This window comes from Arachis duranensis, chromosome 9 (genome assembly GCF_000817695.3).
Source record: "Arachis duranensis cultivar V14167 chromosome 9, aradu.V14167.gnm2.J7QH, whole genome shotgun sequence".
NCBI classification, from domain to species: domain Eukaryota; kingdom Viridiplantae; phylum Streptophyta; class Magnoliopsida; order Fabales; family Fabaceae; genus Arachis; species Arachis duranensis.
In genome coordinates this window covers 48,201,934-48,223,990 of record NC_029780.3, presented here as the reverse complement: position 1 = coordinate 48,223,990, position 22,057 = coordinate 48,201,934, and the positions used below count along the sequence as shown (strand labels likewise).

General features: G+C 35.1%; 1 non-coding gene across 1 annotated transcript; it reads right to left on the bottom strand.

Moving 5' to 3' along the window:
* Window positions 1-20,540: 20,540 nt before the first annotated feature.
* Window positions 20,541-20,644, bottom strand: LOC127741752 (small nucleolar RNA R71). Its single transcript, XR_008002958.1, has one exon. It is a non-coding gene; the product is annotated as a small nucleolar RNA R71 (small nucleolar RNA).
* Between the last annotated feature and the right edge of the window lie 1,413 nt (window positions 20,645-22,057).

The following is a 22,057-nucleotide window of genomic DNA, read 5'->3' as shown; positions in this document are numbered from 1 at the left end:
ATAAAAGATATGATTCTAGAATTTAAAGATTGAACCTTTCTTAACAAGAAAGTAACAAACTTCAAATTTTTGAATCAATCACATTAATTGTTAGTGTAATTTCAAAAATTTGAAATAAAATTAAGAAAAAGATTTTTGAAAATAATTTTTAAAATTTTCGAAATTAATAAGATAAAAATGAAAAAGATTTGATTTTTGAAAAAAATTTTGAAAAGATAGGATTTTTAAAATTGAAAATTTGACTTGACTTATGAGAAACAACTAATTTTAAAAATTTTTGACTAAGTCAACTCAAATTTTTGAAAAGTAGGAGAGAAATAAGGAAAAGATATTTTTTTGATTTTTGAATTTTTAATTATGAGAGAGAAAAACATAAAGATGACCCAAAACAAAATTTTGGATCAAAACACAAGATGCATGCAAGAACACTATGAATGTCAAGATGAACACCAAGAACACTTTGAAGATCATCTTGAACATCAAGAACATATTTTTGAAAAATTTTTTATGCAAAAAAAAACATGCAAGACACCAAACTTAGAATTCTTTAACGCTTAGACACTATGAATGCAAGAATACACTTGAAAAACAACATACAACACAGAACAAGAAAATATCAAGATCAAACAAGAAGACTTACCAAGAATAACTTGAAGATCATGAAGAACACCATGAGTGCATGAATTTTTGAAAAATGCAATAAAAAAATTTTAAAGCATGCAATTGACACCAAACTTAAAAATTGACTCAAGACTCAAACAAGAAACACAAAATATTTTTGGTTTTTTTATGATTTTATGAATTTTTTTGTATTTTTATTATTTTTTTGAAAATTGTATTTTTGAAAAACGAAAATAAAGAAAAATTTTGAAAGAATTTTTGAAAACTTTTTTTGAAAAGAAAAAATTACCTAATCTGAGCAACAAGATGAACCGTCAGTTGTTCATACTCGAACAATCCCCGGCAACGGCGCCAAAAACTTGGTGGACGAAATTGTGATCATCAACAATGGCTCCAAAGACTTGGTGCTCTCAAACATAAATCCCACTTTGGCACAACTCCGCACAACTAACCAGCAAGTGTACTGGGTCGTCCAAGTAATACCTTACGTGAGTAAGGGTCGATCCCACAGAGATTGTTGGTATGAAGCAAGCTATGGTCATCTTATAAATCTCAGTCAGGCGGATAATAAAGGGTTATTAGATTTTCAAATCATAATAATAAATAATAAATAAATAGAAAATAAAGATAAAGTTACTCATGTAATCCAACGGTGGAAATTTCAGATAGGTGTACGGAGGTGCTGTGTTCCTTCTGAATCTCTGGTTTTCAACTATCTTTATCCAATCTTTGTCACTCCTTTCTATGGCAAGCTATATATAGGGCATCACCGTTGTCAATGGCTACATTCCATCCTCTCAGTGAAAATGGTCCAAATGCTCTGTCACAGCACGGCTAATCATCTGTCGGTTCTCGATCATGTTGGAATGGAATCCCTTAATTCTTTTGCGTTTGTCATCACGCCCAGCAATCGCGAGTTTGAAGCTCGTCACACTCATTCAATCCTAGAATCCTACTCGGAATACCACAGACAAGGTTAGACTTTCCGGATTCCCATGAATGCCGCCATCAATTCTAGCTTATACCACAAAGATTCTGATTAAGGAATCCAAGAGATATGCGCCCGGCCTAAGGTAGAACGGAAGTGGTTGTCAGTCACGCGCGTTCATAAGTGAGAATGATGATGAGTTTCACGGATCATCACATTCATCAAGTTGAAGTGCAACGAATATCTTAGAATAGGAATAAGTCGAATTGAATAGAAAATAGTAGTAATTCGTCCGAGACGTCTAATACACTAGTAAAAAGTTCTATTTATACTAAACTAGCTACTAGGGTTTACAGAAGTAAGTAATTGATGCATAAATTCACTTCCAGGGCCCACTTGGTGTGTGCTTGGGCTGAGCTTGATCTATCCACGAGCTGAGGCTTCTCTTGGAGTTGAACGCCAAGTTGTAACTTGTTTTGGGCGTTCAACTCTGGTTCGTGACGTGTTTCTGGCGTTTGACTCTAGAATGCAGCATGGAACTGGCGTTGAGCGCCAGTTTACGTCATCTAATTACGAATAAAGTATAGACTATTATATATTGCTGGAAAGCTCTAGATGTCTACTTTCCAACGCTGTTGAGATCGCATCATTTGGAGTTTTGTAGCTCCGGAAAATCCATTTTGAGTGCAGGGAGGTCATATTCCAACAGCATCAGCAATCCTTTGTCAGCCTCCTATCAGAGTTTTGCTCAGGTCCCTCAATTTCAGCCAGAAAATACCTGAAATGATAGAAAAACACACAAACTCATAGTAAAGTCCAGAAATGTAAATTTATCATAAAAACTAATGAAAAAATCCCTAAAAGTAACTAGATCATACTAAAAACTACCTAAAAATAATGCCAAAAAGCGTATAAATTATCCGCTCATCAGCCCTCAACAGAATGCACTTCCCAACGTGTGTGTGTGCACAGGGCTGTGCATGCGCACAGGTTGTAAAACTTCATTGGTTATGTGCGCACACAGGTTGTGCTAGTGCTTTAAACAGAAAGCCTTCCCCTGTGTGTGCGTACGCACAAAGCTGTGCTTGCGCACAAGTTCGAAAATGATAGGGGTGTGCGTGCGCACACAAACCAGAAATAACAAGATTTTGACACCAAACTTCCCATAATCATATCTTTTTTTTACCAAATTTGGATTTCCACAAAATTTAAACCATTTTAAAGCTTGTTCAATTTCCTTTTCATTTGATATAAAATACATTGAATTTCAAGCACGGTAGTTCAAGATATGATTCATGGAAGTTCACCAAATTTTTAGTTTTACCAAAAATTCACAGATTATCAATTTCCCAATTTTCACAACTCAAACCAACCAAAACCACATTAACTCCATCCCACATCAAATCTTACCATTTACCATACCTCAATTCACCCCTCCACCTTATGAGATCATCAATTCTCATTATCAAATACATGGTAATGCACTCATATTTCCACTAACACATTAATCAAATATCATTTCACCCTTATCAACCATCATTATAATCAATTTCAATCTCAATCTCCAATATCATGCTACCAACATCAACGTTGTAATTTATCAACATTCCAAATCATCAAATCATCATACAATATCATACAACACTTTCATTAACATAGCCAAAGCTCATCAATTCATTATTCATCATTCATCATATCTCAACAAATCAAACAACCAATACAATCCAATCCTATCCTATGGGTCATTAACCTAAGTGTCCAGAAATATTATATATTACATAGAAAAAATCAAAACCATACCTTGGCCAATTCCCAATGTGCCAAAACTCAAATTGAGTGCAAAACGAGCTTCCAATCACAATCCAAGTCACCAAGAATCTCCAACAAGCATCAACACTCACCAACAAGCTCCAATATTCAAGCCAATACGAAACATTTTATATAAATAAAAACCTAATATTCACAATTAATTATTTTACTAGGGTTCTTGAGAATCTTACCTCATCCATTGAATTTGGGCTAGAACACAATATTTCCTCACTAAGGAGTAGCACCTAAACAACCAAAACACAAAGTTTTCTCAAAATCATCACTCATCAAACTTGAATTTCTTAGGGCAGCAGTAAGGAAGGGAAATTTCAAAAACTTTACCACAAATCTTAAATCGAAGTGACGGGCTCGACAAGAGCTTTACGTAGCCGCTGACGGCACGCGAATCAGAGAACCGTAGCTCGAGATATGGCCTTTGGAAGTGAGGAGTGAATAGTATTTTTTTGAAACCCCTTCCTCTCTTCTAAAGTCAGCTGCAACTCTCACCTTCTAAGTGTTATGGTGGCTGAATGGGGTTCACTTAATGGCTTATATATGTTAGGCTTGGGACCAACTTGGGCCCAATCTAACCCGTTAGCATTTTTTAGCCTGTTTGACCCAACTTTGGGCCAAACCTTTATAATTAATACCCAGTTTTTTACTTTAAATATTTTTCTAAGGTTTTTGACTATTTTAAATTTTTATCGCACAGTACCAGACAGACTTGAACCAGTTCAACAGGTTTGGCTGCCGGTTCGCCGATTTTCTCGGTTTTTTGCTGAAAATACATTTTCTGACTCAGAAAAATTCACTGAGTATAAAAATCATATTTAAATCTTCAATTTCTCACTCTAAATTTTTGGAATCTAATTTGGACAATATTAAGTACTTAATTAGACAATTAATTTATCGCGGTTCTTACACTAGTTGGGAAGGGTAAATTGAAATTTAGAAAGTTGAATGGGAGTATTTTTACAAAGAAATATTATTAACATTTTGGTTTCTATTTTTAGAATTTTTGTCTCATGATTTTTTACCTTTTGAAAATATAGGGAGTAAAATTTTAGATCCTGAAACTAAAATTTTAGTTCCACTAATATAAAATACGATAACAGTCCAGCTATACATTCAAGTGTTTTTGGCAACCAAGTCCAACCAAGTTGGCCCAAACTCAACAAAAACTACTTTCATAACACCAGCGTGTATCACATGCACATTTCAATAAAGCAACTTCTTCGTCTTTGTCTTCTCCGTCTATTTCTCCGTTTTCTCCTCCTTCTCCTCCTCATCCTTCTCCATTTTCTTCTTCTTTTTCTTTCAAATTTGCGCACATAGATTCTTTCTTTTTTTTCTTTGGTTCATTTAGTATTATACAGTGGTCTCACATTGATAATATTTTTAGTTCATTCTAGATGCAGGTGTTTCTGAATTCGAATTTATATAATAGACAAATGTTTGGTTCATTTGGTATTATACAATAGTTTTACTTTAATAATATCTTCGATTCATTTGTAGTCCATGTGTGTTATCGATGAATAATTTGTCCAATGGTCGGAATGGCTTTCAAGACAAATTGAATGGAATGGAATGAAATCTAATAAAATTGAATAAAGTAATAATAAATAATTTCATTCTATTTCGCTAAAAAAAAGACTCAATCATTAACAAAAATACATTGAATTCATTTTTAGATCCAAATGAATCCCAATTAAACTAAGAAATAAACCAAAATTACTTAGGGAATAAAAAATTTGGTCAATACTTATCAACAGCATCAAGTGAACCTCAATTAACACACAAATAAACCGAAATAAATTAATAAATAAACCAAAATTATTTAATGATGACAGCAAAGAAAACCAGAACTAAAGATGTTTGCAAAATATTGGTATTATTGGTGAAGACGATAATGAAAAAGAAGAAGAAGAAGAAGAAGAAGAAGAAGAAGAATCTGCGTGTGCGAATTTGGAAGGAGAAGAAGAAGAAAGAGGAGGAGGAGAAGAAGAACAAGGAAAGAAGAAAAACCTGTGTGTGCAAATTTAGAAGAAGTAGAAGAAGGAGAAGAAGGAGAAGGAGTAAGAGGAGGAGAAAAAAACAGGGAAGGAGATGGAGAAGGAGAAGAAAACGAGGAAGGAGAAGGAGAAAAGTGCATGATTTAAAAAGTTGTTATAACAACTTAGTTATACTTGATTAAGTATTTTACTTGGATGTAGAGTTTTATTGATATGATAATAAGTTCTAATTTCTCTATCTCAGTTATAGTCTTTGCAAACAAACGGAGCTTTATAGTTCAACGAAGTTTACAAATTTATAGCAAGTTAGTAGCTGCTTTTTTTGGATCTTGTACTCCCCCTGTAAACTTGTTTTCAATATAATCGAAAGAGAGCGCGTACAAGCTATATTGATACCCCACATGCTAAAATAACGTATTAGGATTTTGACTCATTTAAGTATCGTTAAAGGAAGGGACTGTTCTATGTTTATTATTGTAGAGGCAAGTGCTCCTACTACAATTTAAAACTTTGAGTAATATATGATAATAATTTTTTTCCTTCATTAAATTATTGAATTCAACCTCACTAATTTTTTACTTAACTTTTGGTAGTTAATAGTCAATTTAATAAATTTATATTACATGTCTATTAGAATTAATAATTCTCAATTTAAATAAGATTGGTATTTTTTTTAGAAATCAATTCGAAAAAGTGTTATTTATCTTTTTTTCAAGTTAGCTTTAATTTTTTTCATAGCAACTACTTTAATTGAAAGAACTTCCCAACTATGAATATCACTAAAAGTTGGCTTCTAATTGTACAAGCAGTAAATTTCTAAATAATTTCTTAGTGATATATATAGATAAAGAGACATTTCTATTGTATCGTTAAAAAAAAGATTACTCAATTTTTTCAAAACATGAAACCTAAAAAATAAAATTTTAAATTATATGTTATTATTTAAATTATTATTTTAATATTTTAATTTATAAATTAGATATTTTGAAAACTAATCATATTTTACATTAACAAAATATAATTATAACAATAAAATCATACTATATGTACATAAAAAATAACCATCCATATAAAATGTATATTAAAATAGAAAATATACATTAAAAATAAGTTAAATAACACATATATTTATACATAAATACATAATAATTAATGAATAATTTGATAACTAGTTTTTTATGTTCACATAATATTTTTATTATAAAAATTATTATTATGATATATATATTTTGCCCCACTGTCAAAATTTTTTAAATCTGTCACTTGTTAAAGGTTGGTTTAGTTACTTTATTGGTTAATTTCTTAGCATACAAATAACTGCATGGTATCCTTGTAATCAAGGTTCTGAAAATCAAATTGATCATTGAATTGCTTTAGCCACTTGTTCACTAGTTCAATCGGTTCAACTGTGGTCTAACCGAAAAAATCATTTTATAATAAGAGGAGTGCTAGGGGGCTAGTAAGTTTTGTAATTTGTAGCCATCAATTAGCCATTATTAGTATTTTTAATGGTGTGAGATTAAATCTAATGGTGTGGAATTACTCACTTTTCTTTTGCTAGTTAAGTGTTGGCCAAATTTTAATAAAAGTGTTGGCTCCCTGGACTTTCTCTTATAATAAAATAATAAATAAATGGGACACTCTACTATACAGATTACAACTGTATAGAGAGAAAATATAAATTTCTTTTATAGTTATTTTTTATTATTTTATTATTGGTCAAAATGTGGGTCCTAACTTTTTCAATCTCTCTTTCATCCTATAAAAGGAAAGCTCTGTAAACTTACATATTTACCATATAATTCACCGTTATAAATAAATATCCTAAAATATATCTAATATAAACAAAAATGGGGACTATATCAACCAAAATGTAACATAAGCTTTGATCTCATCAATTATTAATAATTTATCATTCTTTAGTCATTTTATCACTATTGAATTCATTAAAATAGTCACAAAAAACAAAACACATTCATTGAATTAACTAAACCAATAAAAACTATTCGATTGAATTAAAAATAATGAGCACAAAAAGCACAACAATGTAGTGAAATTTAGATTATTAGCAGTGAAAAGTAGCAGCAATAGCTAAGTTTACAACATGAAAAAAAAATTTCTAACTTGTAAGGTGAAGGAATGTTTCTTGGCTCTTTATGTTTGTTTCCAAGTGACAAAACTGGTGGATTGGATGAATTTGGATTGCAAACTTTGGATCAAAATGAACCAAGGAGAGACCAGAGTCAATCAGTCAAGCTAAATGCAAACCAAAGTCACAATCACAAAGTCATATCGGTTAAAATGCTAGAAAATATGACGATCGGATTTTATCGGTAAAGAATTGCACAAATATAATCGCATTGTAAGTATAGTTTCTAAACCAACAAAAAATTCTTTCGTACAAAAGTTTTGGTTGTCACTTAAGCAAACCCAATAAAATTGATAACCGAGTATTCAAACCTCAGGTCGTCTTCTTAAGGAATTGCAGGGAGGTGTATTTATTATTGGTTATGGAAAATTATATATTTTTAGGTTTTTTGAAATATTGAGCAAGGAAAATAAATTTCAAGGGAAATAAATTAATAATTGAAAAACTCTTGGCAAGGTATGAGAACTGGAATTCGTATCCTAGTTATCCTTATCAGGTGTGATGAGAATTGGGTTTTAACCACACTTGGTCAGCCTTTACTAAACAAAGGAAGGTCAAGTGGACTAATTAGCTTGATCCTCAAGTCCTAGTCAATCCCTATGGAAGGACTAGCTTTAGAGTGATCCAGATCAATCAGTAATTCCAATTTCAATCAACAGCTGAGTTTGATAACTCAAGTGTTACCAATTACTTAACCAAAGCCAAAAGGGAAAATAAATCTAATTTAAATTGAAAGTATCATAAATAGAATAAAACAATCACGAATCTGAAATACCTCAAATTGTATTAAATAAAAAATCAATCTAAACATAAAGAGTTCATAAACAAAATTGAGAAAATAAATAAAAAGAACATTGAATCTGTGATTGAAGAAGATGAAATCCTAATTCCTTTAACAGGAATCCTGATCCTAAATCCTAAGAGAGAGGAGAGAACCTTTCTCTCTCTAAAAACTACATCTAAATTATGAAAAGTGAATTATGAGTCGTCTTCCTTCATTCCTCCACTTTGCAGCCTTTAATATGTGTTTTTTGGGCTTGAAACTGGGCTGGAAATAGCCCAGAAATCGCTGAGGGCGAAATCTGCCACGCTGATTTTTGTCATTGCGACGCGTCCGCGTGGAGCACGCCTTCGCGTCGTATAGCTGTACGGCCACTATAGCAAATTATATATCAAATCGAAGCCCCGAACGTTAGCTTTCCAACGCAATTAAAACCGCATCATTTGGACCTCTGTAGCTCAAGTTATGACCGTTTGAGTGCGAAGAGGTCAGGCTGACAGCTTTGGCAATTCCTTCAGTTTCTTGTATTCCTTCCACTTTTGCATGCTTCCTTTCCATCCTCTGAGCCATTCCTACCCTGTAATCCCAGAAATTACTTAACGCACATATAACGGCATCGAATGGTAATAAGAGATTATTAAAATACAAATTAAAGACTCTAGGAAGCAAGTTTTCAATCATAGAACAAATACTGGGAAGGAATTGTTAAACATGCAATTAGTATGAATAAGTGTGCAAAGACTTGATAAAAACCACTCAATTGAGCACAAGATAGACCATAAAATAGTGGTTTATCAACCTCTCCACACTTAAACATTAGCATGTCCTTATGCTAAGCTCAAGAGAAGTTATAAGAGAGTGAAGAGGAATGGTAGAATGTATGAAATGCAACCTATGAATGCAACTAAATGCATAATGCTTTTTTTCTACTTGGTTAAAAGTAAACAAATCCTTCAAGAACAAATATGAACTGGATTTCACTAATTCAAATCATAAAATAAAGTACAGGTGAATTTGCAAAAGAAAATAGCTCATGAAAGTCGGGAACAAAGAATCGAGCATCAAACCCTCACTGGAAGTGTATACACTCTAATCGCTCAGGTGTTTAAGGTTCAATTCTCTCAATTCTCTACTAACCTTGCTTTCTAAGACTTGCTCTTCATCTAACAATCAACAAAAATTTAATGCACATATACACATAGCAAGAGGTCTTTTAAGGGTTGTAATGTGGTTAGGGTAAAGGTAGGATTGTATTTGGCCAAGTGGACTAAAATCTGAATCCTTAATCAACTTAAACTTTTCCCACCTTACTTGAGACAATCCATGTAATTACAATACAAAATATAACTATCCATTAATTATGTTTTCCAAATATTCATGCACCCCAAATTTAAGTACAACTCATATGCATTGATATTATTACTTTAACTTAGGGCATTTTGTCCCCTTTTTATTTATTTGTTTTTTTCTTTCTCTTTCTTTTTTTATTTCTCTTTTTCTTTTTTTAATCTATTTTTTTCTTTCATTTTTCAATGCATATGATTAAGGTATTGAATGCATAAACATGTTCTCAACATTTTTCACAGAAAGTCTAACATACTCAATTCCCAAACCAAATGTTTTCAAATCCACATTCACCACACTTAATTCATGAGCACTTTCACTAGTCTAAGCTAATCAAGGATTCAAATTAAGGAAATTATTGTTTTTCACTTAGAGTTAGTAATGAGCTAAAGTAAAGAACAAATGGGTAAAATAGGCTCAACATTGGTTTGCAAAGGATAATGAAAGGGTAAGGCCATATGGGTATGTAAGCTTAGTGAAACAAGGCCTCAATCACATAAGTGCGTGCATACATCAAATAATGGAAATATAGAATTAAACAAGACAAAGATCACAATTTTAGAGAGAAAAACACACACCAAAAATAAAATATTGGTTGATAAAATGCAACCAATCAAATAGGCTCAAAAATCTCACAGGTTTTGTTTGTTCGAACTCTAAACCATGTTCCAAAACAATATTTTTTCAAACAAGTTTTTCAAAAAGTTTAATTCAAATTAGTGAAATGCTATAAAATGTTTCTTGAAAAAGAAAATATTACTTCAACTAAGTGGTAAAATATGCACAAAATCAAACAAACATGCAAATGCAACAACTAATTTAACAAATAAAATTAAACATTGGTGTTGAAATAGAAAATGGCTAACCCATGGAAGTCGGTATCGACCTCTCCACACTTAAAGATTGCACTGTCCTTGGTGCATGCTTGGATGTGCAAGTGGACGGGTTGCTCGAACTGACGCTTTTCTCCAAAGGTTGTGCAGATGGACTTGTTTGTTGCCCCTTTGAGAAGTTTTTCGTTTTCCTTCTTCGGTGGCCAGCCTGAAAGAAGAGGAAAAGAAGAAAAGTAACCCAGAAATAGATAAGAAAATAAATAAATTATGGTTGGGTTAATGCCAAATAATGAGAGTCTCAATTACATGATAGCTACAACATGCAAGTGAGAAAACAAAAGAAGCACATGGAATACCAGTGGTGCAAAAGTTGCAACATAGGGGCAAAGAGTGTGGGTAATACAAGACAATATAAATTCATGTCAATGCAAAATTAATTCAAGTATCATAAAAGATTAGCATTGACTTAAATAATATTACCCAACAGTGTAAAACAAGTCACTGAACACCAAAATAATACCAGAAAATACGCAACAGTTGAATATGAACAAGTAGCACCAATGGAAAAATAATAAATTTAGAAAAGAAAAGAAAAATATGCACAAAATTAAAATGCAATGAATGAAATATGCAAATAAATTAAGTAAAATAGAACTGAAGTGGAGAGGGATGAGAAGTTAAAGAGATAATGTAACAAAGAAAGAAGAAAGAAGAAAAGATAGAAGAAATTAGGATTAGAAAAGAAAAGATAAGACAATTGGCACTGATCTGGATAAGTTGTACGGCGCAGGTGACGCAGACGCGTGAGTGACGCGGTCGCGTGGTGTGCGATAAGGTCAGGTGACGCAGACGCGTGGGTCACGCGATCGCGTGGCCTGATTTATGCGATTGGCGCGAGTGCAGCCTCGCATTCGCGCAACTCTCTGTTTCAAACTCCTTTTGCCAAAAATCTGAGTGACGCGTTCGCACGGGTGACGCAATCGCGTGAATGGCAATTTTTGATGCAGACGCGTGAGGCACATGTTCGCGTGGTAGGGCTTGTGCTTCTAGCACGAGTCCAGCCTTACTCCATCATAACTCTCTACCATGCACCCATTTACGTTGATTTGACAGGGTCACGCATTCGCGTGGGTGACGCGAACGCGTGGGGAGGCTATTTCACAAACGACGCGAATGCGTCAGCAATGCGGTCGTGTGGGCGTATTTGTGCCTGAGGCACGCCTCCAGCCATGCTTTCGTGTGACTTTCTGTTCACTTTTCTCTTCTTTCTAATGTACTTGTGACGCGGACGCATCGCGTGCGTTTTTTTTATTATGCAAAATGCAGAATGCAATGCTAATATGAATGTTATGCATGATTCCAGGTCCAATTAAAACTCAAAAATAAACAAAACATACTTGAATTAAAACTGAAAAAGGGACAATCATACTATGGTGGGTTGTCTTCCACCTAGCACTTTTATATCAACCTATGAGTTTAGTGATAAGAACCACCACCTCAATATTCACCATCTCCATATCCATCAATCCAAGAGCACTATGATCCTACTTATGATAGCCGAGCGCAACAAGAATCAAGGGATCGTCTCAAGGAAACAGCGGAAAAACTTCATGCAACCCTTCGCCAACTGGATCAAGCGATAAATCGATTACCTTTCTGACGTTTGGACATTCAAGGAACCCCCATGGCTTCATGTGGAGAATCTACTGAAGAACGTGGCATGAAGGAGAAGTTAAAAACTCCGGTGGACAGTGAGCAGCACGATTTTGTATTGGAACAATTGGAAGAAGCTACGCCTGCCATTGAAGAGGAAGAAGTGGTTGAAGACTTAAGAGAAGCAGAACCTCCATGGGAAACACAAGTCATAGAGCCTCCTTCTAAGACATTTGCAATTGATGTTGAGGAGGGTGTACAACCTCCAAGGCATATCATGGTTGAAGACTTTGAAGGGGATGATCAAGAGATGGATTCATTTATTGATGAATTCTTATCTACATTTGAATCCTCTCCCATTGGACTTGACATGGAGATTAAAGAAGAAAAAGCACAACCTCCTATGCCCTTGGTGAACAATGAAGAAGAGATCGAATTGGAAGAAAGCTACCAAGAGGAAGAGGTTGATATTGAAGAAGCTTGCAAAGAGGTGGAAGTTGTCAAGGAAGAACTCAAGGGAACGGAGTTGCAAATCACCTTGCCAAAATTGTTAGAGACTTCTCCCCCAAAGCCATCACCATCCATCCCTTCATTCAAGTGGGTAAATCTCTCATCTCTGAGCTTAATTAGCCCACTTGAGTATGCTTTGATTGAGACGGATGGGCAATTTAGAGCTCTTTGTGGCTATAAGAGTAAGAGGGAGATGGTTAGTGGTTGGCAACACAATCCTATGTTCATTGTGGTAGGATGCTCACGGCTGAAGTATCATGGTTGGAAGAATACTAAATTGTGCAGGTCTAGGAAGCTTTTTGGATGTCTTAGTGAGAATTTAAATTGCGTGCCACCCGGATGGAATCTTGATGATCAACAAGAAGACGGGTGTAAAAGTAAGATCTGGGACCACGGAATTCATTCTGGCAATCAACACTCTTGGGGCCTAGTCATCTGCTTTAACTTGCTTGAAGGCTTTATGTGCCTAATTTGGGATCCCAGAGGATATTGGAATTGCAAACATTGGTGGAGATTCCTGGATGAGTTCAAGCACAAGCCACCATAACAACGGACTCCCCAAATGTCGAACTTAAGGTCTTTAACTAAAAGTGCTAGGTGGGAGACAACCCATCATGGTATAATCGTTCCTTTGTTTATTTTATTTTTATTTTATTAGTGTCATTCATAATGTTTGCATTAGCATCTGCATACTACATTCTGCATTTTGCATATATTCCAAAAAAAATGCATCCCACGCGGGCGCGTGGACCACGCTCACGCGTCACCGCTAAACTTACAGCGAGTTGCGCGGGAGTGTGGCTGGAGGCATGCCTCAGGCACAAACACGCCCACGCAAACGCGTCCCTGACGCGTCTGCATCAATTGCAAAATCAGCCTTCCACATGTACGCGTCACCCACGCGTATGCGTGACCCTACAAATCGGCGTAAAAAGGTGTTAGGCCGAAAGTTGTGCTGGCCTAGTGCAGGCACTGTGCCCAAGGCACAAAATCACCCACGTGTACGCGTCATTGATGCGTGCGCGCCATTTTTAAATTCTGACCACCCAAGCGTACGTGTGGGCGACGCTTACGCGTCACATGGTTAATGCAGTTTTCACACGCACGCGTGCACTGCGCACGCGCATCGCGCCCTGTTTTTAAATTCTTACTTCTTTCTTCTATCCTTTCCTCCTCCTTTCTTACTTTCTTCTTCTTCATCCCTTAAACCTCTCATCCCTCTTCACTTCCAGTCTATTTTATTTAATTTATTTGCATAATTTCATCCATTGCATTTTAATTTTGTGCATATTTTTATTTTCTTTTCTAAATTTATTACTTTTGCATTGGTGTTACATTTGTTTTTTCAACTGTTGTATCTTTTTTGATCTTATTTTGGTGCTTAATGACTTGCTTTATTCTGATTGGGTATTATTATTCATAAGTCAATGCTATTCTTTTATGTTACTTGCATTCCATTTGCATTGATATGCACTTATACTATCTTTCATTACCCACACTCCTCCTCATTGTTGCAAATTTTGTACCACTGGTATGCCATGTGCTTCTATTGCTTTCTCATATACATGTTGTAGCTACCTGATGAGCGGATAATTTATACGCTTTTTGGCATTATTTTTATATAGCTTTTAGTATGATTTAGTTAGTTTTTAGTATATTTTTATTAGTTTTTAAGCAAAATTCACATTTCTGGACTTTACTATGAGTTTGTGTGTTTTTTTGTGATTTCAGGTATTTTCTGGCTAAAATTGAGGGACCTGAGTAAAAATCTGATTCAGAGGCTGACAAAAGACTGCAGATGCTGTTGGATTCTGACCTCTATGCACTCGAAGTGGATTTTCTGGAGCCACACAACTCCGAATGGCACGCTCTTAATTGCGTTGGAAAGTAGACATCCAGAGCTTTCCAGAAATATATAATAGTCTATACTTTGCGTGAGTTTTGATGACGTAAAATAGCGTCAAAACACCAGCTCTTTGCTTGTTTCTAGCGTCAAAACGCCAGAACTGGCATAAAAGTTGGAGTTAAACACCCAAACTGGCACCAAAGCTGGTGTTTAACTCCAAGCCAGACCACTACACGTGAAAGCTTCAATGCTCAACCCAAGCACACACCAAGTGGGCTCGGAAGTGGATTTTTGCATCATTTACTTATTTATGTAAACCCTAGTAACTAGTTAGAATAAATAGAACTGTTTACTATTGTATTTTCATCTTGGAATCTTGGGACCATTGTTCACGTTTTGGGAGGCTGGCCATTCGACCATGCCTACCCTATTTTTACTTATGTATTTTTAACGGTGGAGTTTCTACACACCATAGATTAAGGGTGTGGAGCTCTGCTGTTCCTCGAGCATTAAAGCAATTACTACTATTTTCTATTCAATTCAAGCTTATTCTTGTTCTAAGATATTCACTTGCACTTCAACATGATGAATGTGATGATCCGTGACACTAATCACTATTCTCAACCTATGAACGCGTGCTTGACAACCACTTCCGTTCTACCTTAGATCGAGCGTATATCTCTTAGCCTTCATTCCGAAAGATCGAAGTGTTCGTGGTATAATCTAGAATTATAGGCGGCCATTCCTGAGATCTGAAAATTCTAAACCTTGTCTGTGGTATTCGGAGTAGGATCTGGGAAAGGATGACTGTGACAAGTTTCAAACTCGCGAGTGTTGGGCGTAATGACAGACGCAAAAGGATCACTGGATTCTATTCCAACATGATCGAGAACCGACAGATGATAGCCGTGTGGTGACAGCGCATTTGTACCATTTTCACTGAGAGGATGAGAAGTAGCCATTGACAACGGTGATGCCCAATATACAGCTTGCCATGGAAAGGAGTATGAAGGATTGGATGAAGGCAGTAGGAAATCAGAGATTCAACAGGAACAAAGCATCTCTATGCACTAATCTGAAATTCTCACCAATGAATTACCTAAGTATCTCTATCTTTACTTTATGTTTTATTTATCTTTTTTAATTTTTAAAACTCCATAACCATTTGAATCCACCTGACTGAGATTTACAAGGTGACCATAGCTTGCTTCAAGCCAACAATCTCCGTGGGATCGACCCTTACTCACGTAAGGTTTATTACTTGGACGACCCAGTGCACTTGTTGGTTAGTTGTGCGAAGTTGTGAAAAAAAGTGAGATTACAATTGTGCGTACCAAGTTGTTGGCGCCCTTGTGTATCACAATTTTGTGCACCACTACCATGTAAATGAGACTCTTATTATTTGGCATTAACCCACCCATACTTTATTTATTTTGTTATCTTTATTTCTGGGTTACTTTTCTTCTTTTCCTCTTCTTTCACGATGGCCACCAAAGAAGGGAAAGGGAAAGCTCTAAATGGGGAGAAAAACAAGTCCATCTGCACAATCCTTGGCAAAAAGCGTCAGTTGGAGCCACCAATCCACTTGTACATCTTAGCATACACCGAGGACGGTGCAATCTTTAAATGTGGGGAGGTCGATACCGACTTCCATGGGTTAGTTACTTCATATTTTAACACCAATGCTAAATTTTCTTTGTTAAATTAGTTGTTGCATTTGCATGTTTGTTTGATTTTGTGCATATTTTACCACTTGGTTGAAGTAATATTTTCTTTTTCAAGAAACTTTTTATAGCATTCCACTAATTTAAATTAAATTTTTTATTGAACTTGTTTGAAGAAATTTTATTCTGGAACAAGGTTTAGAGATCGAGCACACAAAACCTATGAGATTTTTGAGCTTATTTGATTGGTTGCATTTTATCAACCACTATTTTATTTTTGGTGTGTGTTGTTCTCTCTAAAATTGTGATCTTTGTCTTGCTTAATTCTATATTTCCATTATTTGATGTATGCATGCACTTATATGATTGAGGCCTTTGTTTCACTAAGCTTACATACCCATATGGCCTTACCCTTTCATTATCCCTTGCAAACCAATTTTGAGCCTATTATACCCCATTTGTTCTTTATTTTAACTCATCACTAACTCTAAGCGAAAAATAATAATGTCCTTAATTTGAATCCTTCGTTAGCTTAGACTAGTGAGAGTGCTCATGAATTAAGTGTGGGGAAAAGTGGGTTTAGAAACGTTTGGTTAAAGAATTGGGTGTTATATATCTTTATGAAAATGTGAAAGAAATGTTTAGGACATATTCATACATTCAATAATTTAATCATATGCATTGAGAAAATTAAAAATCATAAAAAACAAAAAATAAAATAAAAAAAAGAGAAGAAAAAGAGAAAAAAAGAAAAGAAAAAAAGAGCAAATAATAAAAAGGGTACAAAATGCCCCAAAGTTAATGGTGATAGCAATGCATATGTACTGTACTCAAATCAGGATGCATGAATATGTGGAAAACATGGTTAATGGACAGTTAGGTTTTGTATTGTGATTACATAGATTGTCTTAAGATAGGTGGAAAGTTTAGGTTAATTAATGATTCAGATTTTAGTCTATTTGACCAAATACAATCCTACCTTGACCCTAATCCCATTACAACCCTTAAAAGACCTCTTGATATGTGTATCTATGCATTAAATTTTTGTCGATTGTTAGATGAAGAGCAAGCCTTAGAAAGCAAGGTTAGTAGAGAATTGAGAGAATCAAACCTTAAACACATGAGTGATTAGAGTGTATACACTTCAGTGAGGGTTCGATGCTCGATTCCTTGTTCCGACTTTCACGAGATATTTTCTTCTGCAAGTTTACTTGTACTTTATTTTGTGATTTGAATTAGTGAAATCCAGTTCATATTTGTTCTTGAAAGATTTATTTATTTTTCACCAAGTAAGTAGAATCATTTTTGCATGTAGTTGCATTCATATAGATAGGTTGCATTTCATACATTCTACCATTCCCCTTCACTCTTTTAGCTTCTCTTGAACTTAGCATAAGGACATGCTAATGTTTAAGTGTAGAGAGGTTGATAAACCACTATTTTATGGTTTATCTTGTGCTCAATTGAGTGGGTTTTATCAAGCCTTTGCACACTTATTCATACTATTTGCATGGTTTTACAATTCCTTCCCAGAATTTGTTCTATGATTGAAAACTTGCTTCCTAGAGTCTTTAATTTGTGTATTTTAATCATCTCTTATTACCATTCGATGCCTTGATATGTGTGTTAAGTGATTTCAGAGTTTATAGGGTAGGAATGACTTAGAGGATGGAAAGGAAGCATGCAAAATTGGAACAATTGGAACAATTGGAAGAAGCTACGTGATGAGCGGATAATTTATACGCTTTTTGGCATTATTTTTAGGTAGTTTTTAGTAGGATCTAGCTACTTTTAGGGATGTTTTCATTAGTTTTTATGCTAAATTCATATTTCTAGACTTTACTATGAGTTTCTGTATTTTTTTGTGATTTCAGGTATTTTCTGGCTGAAATTGAGGGACCTGAGCAAAACTCTGATAAGAAGGCTGACAAAGGACTGCTGATGCTGTTGGATTCTGACCTCCCTGCACTCGAAATGCATTTTCTGGAGCTACAGAACTCCAAATGGCGCGCTCTCAATGGCGTTGGAAAGTAGACATCCAGAGCTTTCAAGCAATATATAATAGTTCATACTTTATTCGAGATTAGATGACGTAAACTGATGCTCAATGTTAGTTCCATGTTGCATTCTGGAGTCAAACGCCAGAAACACGTCACGAACCAGAGTTCAACGCCAAAAACACGTTACAACTTGGCGTTCAACTCCAAAAGAAGCCTCTGCCCGTGTAAAGCTCAAGCTCAGCCCAAGCACACACCAAGTGGGCCCCAGAAGTGGATTTCTGCATCAATTACTTACTTCTGTAAACCCTAGTAGCTAGTCTAGTTTAAATAGGACATTTTATTATTGTATTAGTCGTCTTTGACCACATCTTTGGACGCCTAGTCCTATTTTCGAATTCATATCACATTTTGGGGGCTGGCCATTCGGCCATGCCTGGACCATCACTTATGTATTTTCAATGGTGGAGTTTCTACACACCATAGATTAAGGGTGTGGAGCTCTGCTGTACCTCGAGTTTTAATGCAATTGCTACTATTTTCTATTCAATTCAGTTTATTCCTATTCTAAGATATTTGTTGCACTTCACCATGACGAATGTGATGATCTGTGACACTCATCATCATTCTCACCTATGAACGTGTGACTGACAACCACTTCCGTTCTACCTTAGACCGAATGCATATCTCTTAGATTCCTTAATCAGAATCTTCGGGTATAAGCTAGAATTGATGGCGGCATTCATGAGAGTCCGGAAAGTCTAAACCTTATCTGTGGTATTCTGAGTAGGATTCAGGGATTGAATGACTGTGACAAGCTTCAAACTCGCGATTGTTGGGCGTGATGACAAACGCAAAAGAATCAATGGATTCTATTCTGGCATGATCGAGAACCGATAGATGATTAGCCGTGCTATGACAGATCATTTGGAACATTTTTGCATTCATAGTGTCTAAACATGAAAGATTTCTAAGTTTGGTGTCTTGCATGTTTTCTTTGCATCAAAATTTTTTTTCTTATAAGTCAACTCAAATTTTCAATTTTAAAAATCTTATCTTTTCAAAATCTTTTTCAAAAATCAAATCCCTTTTACTTTTATCTTATGATTTTTAAAAATTTAAAACTATTTTTCAAAATTTTTTTCTTATTTTATTTCAAACTTTCGAAACTTAACTAACAAGTAATGTGATTGATTCAAAAATTTTGAAGTTTGTTACTTTATTGTTAAGAAAGGTTCAATCTTTAAATTCTAGAATCATATCTTTTAGTTTCTTGTTAGTCAAGTAATTAATTTTAATTTTAAAAATTAAATCTTTTTCAATCATATCTTTTTAATCATATCTTTTTATCATATCTTTTTAAATCATATCTCTTTCAAAAATTTGATTTCAAAATATCTCTTCTAACGTCTTATCTTCTTATCTTTTTAAAATTGATTTTCAAATCTTTTTCAACTAACTAATTGACTTTTTGTTTGTTTCTTATCTTTTTCAAAACCACCTAACTACTTTTTCCTCTCTAATTTTCGAAAATTTCTCCTTCCTTTTTAATTTTTTTTTAATTAATTAATTGTTTTAAATTTTAATTTTAATTTTATTTCCTTGTAATTTTCGAAAATCACTAACTCTTTTTCAAAATTTATTTTCGAAATTCTCCCCCTCTCATCTTCTTCTATTTATTTATTTATTTACTAACACTTCTCTTCATCTCACGAATTTGAACCTATCTTCACCCTTGTGTTTGGATTCTTAACTCTTCTCATTCTTCTATTCCTTTCTTCTTCTACTAACATAAAGGAATCTCTATATTGTGACATAGAGGATTCCTCTTCCTTTTTTGTTCTCTTCTTTCTCATATGAGCAGGAACAAGGAAAAAGGCATTCTTGTTGAAGCTAATCCTGAACCTGAAAGTTCTCTAAAGAGGAAACGAAGAGAAGCTAAATTACAACAATCCAGAGACAACCTTACTGAAATTTTTGAACAAGAAAAGGATATGGCAGCTGAACCCAATAACAATAATGCAAGGAGGATGCTTGGTGATGATACTACACCTACTTCCAAGTTTGATGGAAGAAGCATCTCAATTCCTGCCATTGGAGCAAACAATTTTGAGCTAAAACCTCAACTAGTTGCTCTAATGCAACAAAACTACAAGTTTCATGGACTTCCATCAGAAGATACCTACCAGTTTTTAACTGAGTTCTTGCAGATCCGTGAGACTGTTAAGACTAATGGAGTAGATCCTGAAGTCTATAGGCTCATGCTTTTTCCTTTTGCTGTAAGAGACAGAGCTAAAACATGGTTGGACTCACAACCTAAGGATAGCCTGAACTCTTGGGATAAGCTGGTCACAGCCTTCTTGGTTAAATTCTTTCCTACTCAGAAGCTGAGCAAGCTTAGAGTGGATGTTCAAACCTTCAAGCAAAAAGATGGTGAATCCCTTTATGAAGCTTGGGAAAGATACAAGCAGATGACCAAAAAGTGTCCTTCTGACATGTTTTCAGAGTGGACCATGATAGATATATTCTATTATGGTCTGTCTGAGTTCTCTATGATGTCACTGGATCATTTTGCAGGTGGATCCATTCACCTAAAGAAAACGCCTACAGAAGCTCAAGAACTCATTGACATGGTTGCAAATAACCAATTCATGTATACTTCTGAGAGGAATTCCGTGAGTAATGGGATGCCTCAAAGGAAGGGAGTTCTTGAAATTGATGCTCTGAATGCCATATTGGCTCAGAACAAAATGTTGACTCAGCAAGTCAACATGATTTCTTAAAGTCTGAATGAATGGCAAAATGCATCCAACAGTACTAAAGAGGCCCTCCTGAAGAAGATGCTTATGATCTTGAAAACCCTGCAATGGCAGAGGTAAATTACATGGGGGAAGCCTTTGGCAACACCTATAATCCCTTATGGAGAAATCATCCAAATTTCTAATGGAAGGATCAACAAAAGCCTCAACAAGGCTTTAATAATGGTGGAAGAAATAGGTTTAGCAATAGCAAGCCTTTTCCATCATCTTCTCAGTAACAGACAGAGAATTCTAAGCAGAGCACCTCTAACTTAGCAAATATAGTCTCTGATCTATCTAAGGCCACTCTAAGCTTCATGAGTGAAACAAAGTCCTCCATCAGAAATTTAGAGGCACAAGTGGGCCAGCTGAGTAAGAAAGTCACTGAAACTCCTCCTAGTACTCTCCCAAGCAATACTGAAGAGAATCCAAAAAGAGAGTGCAAGGCTATTGACATAATCAACATGGCCAAACCTAGAGAGGAAGGAGAGGACGTGAATCCCAATGAGGAAGACCTTAGGAGACGTCTCTCAAGCAAGAAGGAGTTTCTTATTGAGGACTTAAAGGAATCTAAAGGTCATATAGAGACCATAGAGATCCCATTAAACCTCCTTCTGCCATTCATGAGCTCTGAAAACTATTCTTCCTCTGAAGAGGATGAAGATGTAACTGGAGAGCAAGTTGCTCAATATCTAGGAACTATCATGAAGCTGAATGCCAATTTGTTTGGTAATGAGACTTGGGAAGGTGAACATCCCTTGCTCATTGGTGAACTAGATACATGGGTTCAGCAAACTTTACCTAAAAAGAAACAAGATCCTGGTAAATTCTTAATACCCTGTACCATAGGCACCATGACCTTTGAAAAAGCTCTGTGTGACCTAGGGTCAGGCATAAATCTTATGCCACTCTCTGTAATGGAGAAGCTAGGGATCATTGAGGTATAGCCTACCATATTCTCATTGCAATTGGCAGACAAGTCAGTAAGACAAGCTTATGGATTGGTAGAGGACGTGTTAGTAAAGGTTGTAGGCCTTTACATCCCTGCTGATTTCATAATCTTAGACACTAGGAAGGAGGAGGATGAATGCATCATCCTTGGAAGACCTTTC